This window comes from Phascolarctos cinereus, unplaced genomic scaffold (genome assembly GCF_003287225.1).
Source record: "Phascolarctos cinereus isolate Bilbo 61053 unplaced genomic scaffold, phaCin_HiC Scaffold_2;HRSCAF=192, whole genome shotgun sequence".
Taxonomy (NCBI): domain Eukaryota; kingdom Metazoa; phylum Chordata; class Mammalia; order Diprotodontia; family Phascolarctidae; genus Phascolarctos; species Phascolarctos cinereus.
In genome coordinates, this window is record NW_027555625.1 from 306271177 (window position 1) to 306284877 (window position 13701).

Here is a 13701-nt window from a genome sequence, read left to right on the forward strand (position 1 = left end):
TGCAGTAGATAGTGTACCAGTCCTGCAGTCAGGACGACCTGGGTTCAAATCCGATCTCATACGAAATACTTGACACTTACTAGCTGTGTGACCCTGGGCAAGTCACTTAATCCCAATTGCCTTAAAAAAAAAGATAAAATATTGCAAACAACTAGAAAGATAAATAAATATGGCAGTGCCACAATTAGAATCACACGAGACCCAGCAGTGGTGACGTTAAAAGACCATAGGTCTTGGAACACTATATATTGAAGAGCAAAAGAACTAGGGTTGTAGCCAAAAATATCACACCCAGCAAAACTAAGCATAATCCTGAATGAAAAAAGATGGATATTTAATGAATTGTCAGACTTTCAGGACTTTGTTAATAAAACAACAAAACAAAACACAAACCTGAACTTAATAGAAGATTTGACATACAAGACCCAAGAGAAAATATAAGATACAGACCAAATGCTAATTACAAGGACTCAGTAAGGACGGACTGTTCACTTTTTATGTATGTAAAATGTAAAACATATGTCTAAAATTATTGGTAGTAATTGGGTATTTCATAAAAAGATTGGGGTAAACCTGAGCATGATGTGTCTTTAAAGCATGTTACAAATGAAGTGTAAGAGGAAGAACAAACACAGAGGGATTCGATTGGGGAGGAAGGCTGTTAGTTCTGGAAAACCTACTTTCATAAGGATTGGGTTCAAGAGGGAATAATACATATATATCTAGAAGAGGATAAAAGTCTTCTAAATTCAGAAAGAAACATTTAATGTAATGGGATAGGGAGAAAGGAGAGGATAAAGAAGAAGAGGAGAGGTTGAGGGAATAGGTTAAAGGGGGATATAGAAGGGTGTTTAGATGGGAGTGGGAGGATAAGGGAAAAATCCTTGGGAGGGGTAGGTTAAGTAATAGGAGGGCAAGGTAGTAGGTAGAAGTAAAGTACAGGGTCAGGAAGGATAGAAAATAAGAGATATACGCAAACGTAAAAACAAATATCAGGAGCAGAATTTGTTAGGGAAAGTATATGTCATTACATGTATGTATGTATATATGCATGTATGTATATATACATATGTGTGTATATCTATATTTATATCTATCTATAAATATATCTATACTTAGTTGTAGGCTTCTGGAAGAGAAAGCAAAGGGGGAAAAGATGAAAGTAAAAAATGCAAAGCAGAGAGCAAAAGAAAATTCACAAGGAAGCAAAGATGGACAGCTCTCAACACAATATGTAGCATTTATTACATAGGCCTTCTTGCAATGGAAATTTATTGCTATATATTTTTAATCCTTTCTTACATTCTGCTGTATATGACATGCTTTTTTCTTTTCTTGTTTGATGTTTAAGTTTTAATATTTAAGTTTATAATGTGTTCTTTTTTATTTTGTATTTAAGTTTTAGTATTCAGATCTAGAATTTTAAAAAGACAAAAAGAGGTTACAACAAGAAGATGTGGGGGAAACAAAATAGAGCTGCCCTCTGATGACTGCGTGACTGAGGTGAAGGAGATCAGATATTCATGGAAAGAGCTGCCACTCCCCTGTGATTACATAAAAATGATCTATAGAACAGTTTGTGCCCTCCCTATATGATTTCTTTTACTTGCTTTTAAACTAGATCACCCAGCAGGATTTTGGTGGATGAGGATTTTTCTTGGCATTGCCACCCAGGAGGAGTATATACATATATATATACACACATACATAGATATATACACGCATATGTATATACACACATATACACATATATGTATGTGTATATGTGTGTACACATGTATATGTGCATTGTATATATACACACATGTATGTATATATGTGTACTCACACACATGCATGCATGCATGTATACACATATATGCACATATATGTAGAGGGGTGTGTGTGTGTATATGTGACTTCATTTGATTTGAACTTAACAAATATCAAATAAAATGGGCATTTCCATGTACATAATAGAACACAAAGAAGATTTTACATGAAACCACAGGTCTCTATTATTAGCAGCTTGTTTTTCTTTTTAAATATGTAATAAATTCAATCTGTGGTTTTCAAAGCTGTCCTCCTTGTCAGTGCTCATGTCTTCCCTTCCTTCTATTACTTTTTTTTTGCATTAAAAATGCTGTTTCAATGCATTTTTCCTTTCTCTCTCCTCTTTCCCTCCCTCCCATTGGGAAATAATTTTTTTAAAAGGTCTTGTAACAAATATACATAAACAGTCAAGGAAAACTCCCACATTGTGTCTGAACATTTATGTCTTATTCTGCATCTGTAGCCCATTAGTGATGATGATTTAAAAGAAAAAACAAGTGTAATACTACTAGGGGAATTTCTGGATTTCAAATCCCTGGAGTCTTCTTTTACTTTGCTTTTCTGAACAAAGCAAGACTAGATATATTTTAGGTAAACTTTCACAACTGTTGGTATTACCTTGTTGATAATTAGGCGAAATAGAATTCCTGAGTTCAAACATTTGGACACCAAACCCCCTAGGGAGAGATTTCAATCAATGAAGAAAGATTTATCAAACATCTACTACACGGCAACCACTGTGCTATGTGCTGTGGATGTAAAGAAAGGCAACGGATAGTTCCTGCCCTCACATAGTTTATAAAAGGAGATGTTGTAGAGTTGTCATCAGTCCTGTCTGACTCTTTGTGACTCCATTTAGGGTTTTCTTTTTTTTTTTTTTATAGGCAATTGTGGTTAAGTGACTTGCCCACAGACACACAGCTAGTAAGTGTCAAGTGTTTGACCTGAGGCCAGATTTGAACTCAGGTCCTGCTGACTTCAGGGCCCATGCTCTATCCACTGCACCACCTAGCTGCCACCTAGGTGCCCCCTATTTGGGGTTTCCTTGGCAAAGATACTGGAGTGGTTTTCCATTTCCTTCTCCAGCTTATTTTCCATATGAGGAACCGAGGAAAACAGGGTTAAGCAACTTGCCCAGGGTCATACTGCTAGTAAGAATCTAAGGCCAGCCTTGAACTCATGAAGATGAGTCTTCTTGAATTCAGGCCCAATATTCTATTCATTGTGCCACCTAGCTACCAAATGGGAGAGCCAACATACAAACAAATACATGCAAAGTGACCTATATACAGGGTGAATAAGAAATAATTAACAGAAAAGACAATGAAGTAAAGAGGGGTTGGGGAAGGTTTCCTGTAGAAGGTGGGTTTTAGTTAATTCAAAAAGGAAGCCAGGGAGATCAGTGGTCAGAGCAGAGGAAGGAGAGAATTCCAGGCATGGGAAATAGCCAAAGAAAATGCCCACAGCTGAGAGATGGAATATTTTATTTATGGAACAGCCACAATGAACAGTGTCACTGGATCAAGGAGTCTTTAACAGGGAATAGGATGTAAGAAGATGGGAAAGATAGGAGGTGGCTAGGCTGTAAATGGCTTTGAGTGTCAAATAGTGCATTTTGTATTTAGTCCTGGAGACAATATGTAGTCATTGGAGTTTATTGGATCTGTTGGATAAATGGAGGGTGGATTGGAGTGTGGAGAGTCTATGGGTACCTAGAACCACCAGCAATTTATTGCAATAATTCAAGGGTAAGGTGACGAATGTGTGCTCTACAATGATGCCAGTGTTAGAGGAGAAAAGGGGGTATATTCAAGAGGTTTTGCAAAGGTGAAATCAACAGTATTTGGCAATAGACTGGATAGGAAGGGTGAGAGATAGTGAGGAGTCTAGGATGACTCCTAGGTTTTGAGTCTCTGTGACTAAGATGGTGGTGTTGCCCTCTACAGTAATAGGGAAGGTAGAAGGGTAGGAGGGTTTGGGGAAAAGATAATGAGTTCTGTTTTGGACACATTGAGTTTAAAATGACTATTAGACATCATTTGAGATGACTGAAAGACAGTTGGAGATGCTAACTTGGAGGTCAGCAGAGACTTTGGGGCAGGACAGGTAAATTTAAGAACCATCAGCATAGAGATGGTAATTAAATCCATGGGGACTGATGAGATCACCAAGTGAAGTAGTATAGAGAGAGAAGAGAAAAGTCCCAAGATGGAATTCTGAGGCCTATAATTAGAAAGCATGATCTAGAAGAGGATGTAGCAAAAGAGACAGAGAAAGAATCAGCAGATAGATGGAAGAATCAGGAGAGAATGATGTCCCCAAAATCTAGAGAGAGGAAAGTGTCAAGGAGGAGAGTTACCAAAAGCATTAAAGGCTGTAGAGAGATCAAAGAGAATGAGAATATGATTTTTTTAATGATATTTTCTTATCAATATGTTCTTTGCACAAGGAAGAAAACCACCAATGTGGCCTTTTGCAGCTAGAAAACTGCACAAACATCAATGGTACCTGTGTGTATGTCTGTGTGTGGACCTTACTAACTCTGCCCTCCTATTGTTACAAGTTGCTTGAGTAGTGCATATTCAGGGTTAATGGGCAGTGCTTATGCAATAGTCTACAAAGTGTCTGTCTTCCTTAGGGCAATCTAATGAACATTTTGAGGGCTTTATGTGTTCATGGACTCCTGTGAGTCCTTTGCACTTATGTATTTTCTTTGATGCTTAAAATAAAGGCTTCCCCATAGTCAATACCCATATTTTACATTGAATTTCATTGTGGGATTTGAGGACCCTGCTATCCATATTTAGAGGAAACTTAGAAACAAGCTAAATTATATTTTAGAGATTTCCTAGTAATAAAACTGGGAAAAGGGTAAGAAAACAAAGTAAAGTGGCCCTATTTTGGGTGAGGGTCCTAGGATCAGACTTGGTTCATATGAGTTCAGAATTATTGAAAGACTCACAGCTACAGGTGACATAAAAATTTAAGAAATGGCCCCTGGTCTTAAGGCATGTAAATGCTAAAAAAAATTATCTGCAGAATTCTTATTATGTTAATCTGAGCTCTAAATAGACTGTATATTTCTGTTTTTTATCCATAACATTTCTGCCAGATTAATAGGATTTTTCAAGATGTTAATGGATTGATTTCAGCATAATTGTAACTATATTAATTCAGTGCAATTACCTCTCAGTAAAATTTAAATGAAGTTAAATTGGAGAAATTAGAAATATTTGAAATCTTTAACTGGAAGCCTGGAGGCATTGTAACTTTGTCTCTTCTCATTTCAAGGCATCTTCAGTCTGGGAATGGAAATGCTGCAAGGACCTTTTTCTCAGTTTTATGATTTGCAAATGCTATCAGTACTTTTAGAAAGTCTATTCAATAGAAATATGGGTGGGTGGGTGGGCTTCCGGGTTTTATACAAATATGCTCAATTGAAATATCCTATTACATAATGATTCCTAGAATCCCAAAATGTTAGATCCTTAGAAGAAAATGTTAGAGTATAAAACATCAGATTTTATAACTGAAATGGATCCCTATGAATTTCAGGACACAGACATTGAACTGGAGGGACATGAGAGTTCATGTAATATAACTCTCACATTTTACAGATAAAGAAAATGAGACTTGAAGAAAATTTCTTAGTAGTAAAGTGAGAACTTGAATTCCATCTCTAGTGCTCTTTAAACTACAACATGCTGCCTCCCTGGTTAATAGTAGATTCCTAGGGATTTCATGAGGAAGGTATTCTGATGTTATTCTTAGGTTCCAGGGAAGATATCAAAAGATCCACACAATGAGCAGCATTTTGCCGTGCAGGCCTAAATCATGGGCAGGGTTGGTTATCAAGGCAGCTTGGTTGCAGACTGGATAGAATGCTGGACCTGGAGTCAGGAAGGCCAAAGTTCAAATTTAGCCTTCGACATTTACTAATTGCATGACCCCAGGCAAGTCACTAAATCTGTCTGCTCAACTGTAAAATGGGGGTAATAATAGCATGTACCTCAAAGGGTTGTTGTCAGGATCAAATGAGTTAGTATTTTTAAAGAGCTCAGCTCAGTGCCTGTCACCTGATAGGCATTTGATAAGTGGTCATTCATTTCCCCTTGTGCTTAGTGGTGAGATTATTTTCTGCTTAGGTTAGAAAGTTGGAGAAGCTAACTCCAGCTCTAAGTTCCAATGATTCCTGAGAAATTGATCTGGAGCTGAGTCTTATGTCATGTTTAGGCTTTGAATATGTTAAAAAGGAGGATGGCATTCCAGGTAGGGGAATGTAGTGAGCAGAGGTAAAGAAGTAAAAATATTTAGGGCTTTTACAGGAGTCAATTAGTCAATAAGTCAGAGTTAGAACATGGATCTATGTATCAATGTAGTAAGAGGAATGTCTGGAGAGAAAGGTTTGAGGTAGATTGTATCCCAGACCCTATCTTTTAATTATAAGGACAGATTTGAAAAAAAGTGAGAGTCAGGTGAATAATTACAATTACTATTCTGTGGCTTTCATCCGGTAAATTTTTGGTATTTATTTGCAAAATTATGGAACCTGTCAAGTGGAAATTACTATAAATCCCATGAATGAAGGCACCATGACTTTATTTCTAAATCTTTCACATTTTCTAGGACTTTGTATACACTAATGACTTGCAGATTTAATGAACACCTGAATGAATGATGTTTTGTGAAGGAGGTGACTTTGAGTCAGCCATTATTTGAGGGCTGTCACGTGAAAGCAGGATGTCCTTTCAGCTACTGAGGGAAGAACTGGGAGAACTGTGGAGAGATTTCACCGAGGTAGATTCTAGATGAATGCAAGAAAAATAATGTCCTGACAATTAGAACAAGTCAAAAGTGGAACAGGCTGCCTCAAGATATATTGAGTTTGCAAACACTGAAGAGCTACAAACAGAGTCTGGCTGACCCATATAAAAGGAGTTATTGGCTGAATTCCTATTGAGTTATGGATTTGACTAGCTGCCCTCTCAGGCCCCTTCCAGTTCTGAGACTCTGTGATTCTTGGAGAATTCTCCACTGCCGAACAGTACCTCTAAGCTCAAGAAGAGACAATGAATGGGACTTGGCTTCCATTTGTTCAGCTTCCTCAGTGAAGCCTTAACCGATCAGGATTTGTAAAGTGCAATTTCCCTATTGTGTTTAAATCTAAGATCCTCTGCTGGCCCTGGATGTACTAACAAATGAAAGTTTCTGCTTAAAAAAAAAGAGAAAGTTTTGCCTCTTAACACAAGGAAATAGTTTGAGGCTATGTTTTAATTAAAATGAATATCTGCGCTATCTTAATGTTATTGCCAGTTAAGTGTACCAGGGTGATTTAGAGTTCTATAACACAATTATACTCTGGTAATGAAGCTCTGCAGAATTATCTCTAGAATTTAGAATGCAGAGGGGAGCAGTAGCTCTCATTTGTAACCATGTTACGGCCTTTATTGTTACAGTACTTTCTGTTTTCTTCAAAGATTAACTCAATCGTATTTAAGTCTCTGCTTACATTAAAGAGAGATAGAGAATGGGCAAAGAGAGCTGTTTTACTGTCCCTGCAGCAGTTCTTAATGCTTGACTCTGAAGAGGAAATAGCAGGGAAATTAAACTATAGCATTACCCCTGCTATTATTCTCTATCTCATCTTCCTGGCTATGTCACCCTCAGGCCAGGTCCCATTGCTTCTACTCATCTTTGATCAGAGAATTGCATGTGTGTCTCACATGAAAAGATATGGAAAGTGACCCAAGTATGACAAGAGGTTGAAGGATAAAGCAATGATCTCAGGCTGTATTAAGACAGGCAGTGTTCAGAATGCGAAGGGTCATCATCCCACTATACTTTTCCCTGGTCAGATCAAATCTACAGTATTTTATTTGGATCTTGTAATAACATTTTAGAGATGTACTGAATAGTTGGGAAGCTAGAGTATGGCCAGAGTATGGCCATCACTATCAGGATGAGAAGTAGAATAAATATCATACAATTACAGGTACACTCAGACTATATCTCAAGTAATATCCTCAGTTCTGGACACTGAATTTGGGAAAGACATTGGCAAACTGGAACACAACCAGAAGCTTGTAGTCAGAATGGTGAAAGGGCTGAAAACGAAGGGTCATTTCCAATAGTAAGTTAGCCTAAAGAAGAAAAGAGAGAGGTGGGGTGGGGTTCTTGTGGTTTCCAATTATTTGAAGGGAAGTGATATGGAAAGGATTTTAGCCATGTTATATTTTTCCAAGAAGGAAATAATTCAAGTGATTCATGACAGTTGAAAAGAGGCTGATTTCCACTTGTAATAATAATAGTAATAATAATAATAATAATAATTAGATAAGTCCAAAACTGCAGTAGGAGGTAGAGAGTTACCCATCACTGGTGGTCTTCCATTAGATGTTGGATAACTACTTCTCAGGAATATTGCAGAGGTAATTTTCTGTATACATGCAAGCCATATTTAGAAGATTTCTGCTGTCTCAGTTCTGGGAGTTGGAAATTCTGCGAAACAGAGAGGTATGTGCTATTTGTGGTGCTGAATAGGATCCCAGACCATTTGATTTAAAAAGTTGTGTAGCCCAATGATTTAAACTTCTGCATGCAAAAATACATACTAAGGATACAAAAGCAAATTGAATAGTACCTACTTTCAAGGAGCTTAGGCTGCACATTTTTTTCCTGGATAGAATGGGTCATATTTGGGTTGGTCATATGCTAAGTGACATCACCAAAAGACAGCATCTGGGAACATCTGTGGCATAGACAAAAGGGCAATAGATCTGGAGTCAGAAGACATCAATTATAGTCCCACTTTGCTTCTCACTGTAAGTGTGATCATGAAAAATATACTTTACTTTACTGGGCCTCAGTTTCCTTATTTACTACATAAGATAATCTCAACGATTTCATGCAGTAATATGAAACTCCTTACATCTTTTGGGAAGGGATTGAAAATTCTGGCTTTTCCCAAGTACACAAAATGGAAGCATGAATGCTTGCTCAGGAAAAAGTTGGTTTTTTTTTATTTTTTTTCCATATGCTTTTGAGTTGAAAATTTTTTCTCCCTTTTTCTCCGTCCCCCCTCCCCAACACGGCGCACAATCTGACATATGCTTTACATTTACATATCCATTAAACATATTTTCATATTAGTAAAGTTGTAAGTAAAAATTAAAACCAATAGGAGGAACCATCAGAAAGATGAAACAAAACTCAACAAAGGTAAAAATAAGTGAGAGCGATTCGACTTCCATAGTTCTTTCTTTGGATGTGGACAGCATTTTCCATCCTGAGGCCTCTGGAGATGTCTTAGATCCTCATAATGCTGAGAAGGGTTCAGTTTAACATTCTTAGTCATTGCATAACGTGGCTGCTATTGTATTCAAAGTCCTTTTGGTTCTGCTCACTTCACTCAGCATCAGACCATATAAGTCTTCCCAGGTTTTTCTGAAGTCAGCCTGTTCATCATTTCTTATAGAACAATAGTATTCCATTACATTCATATACCACAACTTGCTCAGCCATTCCCCAATTGATGGGCATCCTCTCAATTTCCAATTCTTTGCCACCACAAAAAGAGCTGCTATGAATATTTTTGTATATGTGGGTCCTTTTCCCATTTGTATGATCTCTTTGGGATATAGCCCTAGAAGTGCTATTGCTGGATCAAAGAGTATGCACATTTTTGTAGCCCTTTGGGCATAGTTCCAAATTGTTCTCCAAAATGGTTAGATCATTTCACAACTCCACCAACAATGTATTAGCGTTCCAATTTTCCCACATCTTCTCCAACATTTATCATTTTCCTGTTTTGTCATGTTGGCCAATCTGATAGGTGTGATGTGGTACCTCAGAGTTGTTTTGATTTGCATTTCTCTAATCAATAATGATTTAGAGCATTTTTTCATATGACTATAGATGGCTTTAATTTCTTCATCTGAGAACTGCTGTTCATATCCTTTGACCATTTATCAATTGGGGAATGGCTTGTGTTCTTATAAATTTGTCTTAATTCTCTATATATTTTAGAAATGAGGCCTTTATCAGAAAGACTGGTTGTAAAAATTCTTTCCCAATTTTCTACCTTCCTTCTAATTTCAGTTGCATTGGCTTTGTTTGTGCAAAAACTTTTCAATTTAATGTAATCAAAATTATCCATTTTGCTTTTCATAATGTTCTCTATCTCCTGTTTGGTCATGAATTCTTCTGTTCTCCATAGATCTGATAGGTAAACTATTCCTTGTTCTCCCAGTTTACTTATGGTATCAGCCTTTATATCTAAGTCCTGAACCCATTTTGACTTTATTTTGGTATATGGTGTGAGATTTGGGTCTATGCCTAGTTTCTGCCATACTCTTTTCCAGTTTTCCCAGCAGTTTTTTTCAAAGAGTGGGTTCTTATCCCAGAAGCTGGGGTCTTTGGGTTTATCAAATAATAGATTACTATAGTCATTGACTACTGTGTCTTGCATATTTAACCTATTCCACTGATCCACCTCCCTATTTCTTAGCCAGTACCAAGCAGTTTTGATGATTGCTGCTTTATAATACAATTTAAGATCTGGAATTGCTAGGCCACCTTCCCCTGCATTTCTTTTCATTAGTTCCTTTGATATTCTGGACCTTTTGTTTTTCCAAATGAATCTTGTTATTATTTTTTCTAACTCTATAAAATAATTTTTTGGTAGTTTGATTGGTATGGCACTGAATAAGTAAATTAGCTTAGGTAGGATTGTCATTTTTATTATATTAGCTCGGCCTACCCATGAGCAACTGATGCTTTTCCAATTATTTAGATCTGATTTTATTTGTGTGAAAAGTGTTTTGTAATTGTGTTCATAGAGTTCCTGGGTTTGTTTCAGGAGGTAGACTCCTAAATATTTTATAATGTCTACAGTAAGTTTAAATGGGATTTCTCTTTCTATCTCTTGCTGTTGGGCTTTGTTGGTAATATATAGAAATGCTGATGATTTATGTGGGTTTATTTTATAGCCTGCAACTTGCTAAAGTTGTTTATTATTTCAAGTAGTTTTTTACTTGATTCTCTAGGATTCTCTAAGTATATCATCATGTCATCTGCAAAGAGTGATAGCTTTGTTTCTTCTTTGCCTATTCTAATGCCTTCAATTTCTTTTTCTTCTCTTATTGCTAAAGCTAACATTTCCAGTACAATATTGAATAACAGTGGTGATAATGGACATCCTTGTTTCACCCCCGATCTTATTGGAAATGCTTCTAGCCTGTCCCCATTACATATAATGCTTGCTGAAGGTTTTAGATATATGCTATTTATTATTTTAAGGAAGACTCCATTTATACCTATGCTTTCTAGTGTTTTTAATAGGAATGGGTGTTATATTTTATCAAAAGCTTTTTCTGCATCTATTGAGATGATCATGTGGTTTCTGTTGGTTTTGTGTTGATATGCTCAATGATGCTGATAGTTTTCCTAATATTGAACCAACCCTGCATTCCTGGTATAAATCCTACCTGGTCATAGTGTATTATTCTTGTGATAAGTTGCTGTAATCTACTTGCTAATATTTTTTTAAAATTTTTGCATCTATATTCATTAGAGAAATTGGTCTATAATTTTCTTTCTCTATTTTGACTCTTCCTGGTTTAGGTATCAACACCATATTTGTATCATAAAAAGAATTTGGTAAGACTCCTTCTTCACCTATTTTCCCAAATAGTCTATATAGTATTGGAATTAATTGTTCTTTAAATGTTTGATAGAATTTGCATGTAAATCCATCTGGCCCTGGAGATTTTTTCCTAGGGAGTTCATCAATGGCTTGTTCAATTTCTTTTTCTGAGATGGGGTTATTTAAGTATTTTACTTCCTCTTCAGTTAATCTGGGCAATTTATATTTTTGTAAATATGTATCCATTTCACTAAGATTGTCAAATTTGTTGGCATATAGTTGGGCAAAATAATTCTAATTATTGTTTTAATTTCCTCTTCCTTGGTGGTAGCTTCGCCCTTTTCATTCTTGATACTAGTAATTTGGTTTTCTTCTTTCTTTTTTTTAATTAAATTAACCAAAGGCTTATCTATTTTATTGATTTTTTCATAAAACCAGCTCTTAGTTTTATATATTAGTTCAACAGTTTTCTTAATTTCAATTTTATTAATGTTTCCTTTGGTTAGAAAAAAAGTTGTTTTTGAAGATGGGGTTCAAATTCTATTCACTTTCTGTACTTCAGTCTGTGATATCAGTGGAAAGATGCTTGTATTCAGGAGATTTTTGTTGTAGTTTTGCCTTTGTCCTTCATCACATAACATTGGCATATCACTTCCTCACTGTGGGCCTTAGTTTGTTCATCTGTAAACTGAAGCAGTTGTCATAGATGATTTCTGGTTAGTTTTTTTGTTGTTGTTGTTGTTGTTGTTGTTGTTTTTTAGGATAGGCAATAGGGTTAAGTGACTCCCCCAGGGTCACACAGCTTATAAATGTTATGTGTCCGAGGCTAGATTTGAACGCGGGTCTTCCTGAATCCAAGGCCAGTGCTCTATCCGCTGCATCACCTAGCTGCCCCTCATAGATGATTTCTAAGGCTCTTTCCAGCTCCATGATCCTGTGTCCTGTTCAGTTTCTGTGTAACTTCCTATGTTGTTTCTTGTATGCTATCTCTTGAGCTCAGGCAGAGAAGCCTTCTGAACTACTTCCTGAATATTTGACCCCATTACAAATTTGAACTAGTCTTGTCTCAGACAGGGAAGATTTAAGAAGTCTTATGGCAGTTGCTTGCTGGCTCTGCATCAAGTCATTCTCACCATTGGTTCTTTTCTGATCTTAATATCCCAGTTCCTTGGAGACCAGGACCCAGCCATGTATTCCAGAGACTAAGTCTCTACCTTAGGCTCATAGGTTATTGGAATTTAGAACTGGAATAGACCTTAGATATCAAATTGTTCAACCTTTTCATTCTATTTACAGTTAAAAAAGTTGAATCCTAGAATGGTTAAGTGGCATGCCAGAAATACATCACAAAGCTAGGTCCTCCAATTCCAAATTCAGTGCTATTTGTATTATATCACAATGGTAACTTGAATCATACCTTCAATGGTAAATGTGTTCCTTCCTTGTTTACTAGTCTCCTAAAAAAAGAAAAAGAAAAAAAATTACCAATAACAAAATAAGCATTTCTTGAGCACTTACTATATGCCAGGAACTGCACTAAGTGTTTTAAAAATATTATCTCATTTGATCCTCATCACAACCCTGGAAGGTAGGTGTTATTTTTATCTCCATTTTACAGCTGAGGAAATTGAGGAAGACAGCAGTTCAGTGATTTGTCCAGGGTCACAAGCTAGTAAATATCTGAGGCTGGATTTGAAATCCTCAATCACTGGGTCTCTAATTGGTGCCTTAGACTTTACCCCCACCTGCAAGAGAGTTCCTTAGCTCTAAACCAGTTTATTTTTGTAATTGAGTCATGAATACTTCTGGGGAGGTTTCATTTTTTGTGAATATCTGTCTGCCTTTGGAAGCTTCCACCAGTTTTCCACCTTTCTCCTGCTTGGATCATAGACTCAATTTGGTATTTTGGTTAATGTTACTCAGATGCTTACCTAACCTTTATCTTATGTGCTGTTTTAGTGTTCTGGACTCCATGTAACATAACTATCATGTCCCTGGATTTCAATCTTAAGGCTAACTGATCCTTGGCCTTAATCCTATGTTAGTATTTCTGGTCTTTGTCTGACTCTTTGAGTCTGCCAGAAATTCTGATCCATAATTTCCTTGGTTTGACCATCTGACATTGTACTCATGGATTTCACCTTTGGGTTTCCTGGAATTTGCTTATCCACATTTACTTTTAGTTTCTATTTCCATGTGCTCAACTCTGAGCTAGTATGCATATACACACACTCAAAACAAAAAAT

At 36.5% G+C, this 13701-nt stretch overlaps 1 long non-coding RNA gene across 1 annotated transcript; it reads right to left on the reverse strand.

The window, feature by feature from the left end:
- Positions 1 to 7748: 7748 nt before the first annotated feature.
- LOC144455638 (uncharacterized) lies at positions 7749 to 12923 on the reverse strand. Its single transcript, XR_013484357.1, has 3 exons — positions 12873 to 12923; positions 8457 to 8560; positions 7749 to 8310 (listed from the first exon to the last, which is right to left on the reverse strand). It is a non-coding gene; the product is annotated as an uncharacterized LOC144455638 (long non-coding RNA).
- Positions 12924 to 13701: the final 778 nt, after the last annotated feature.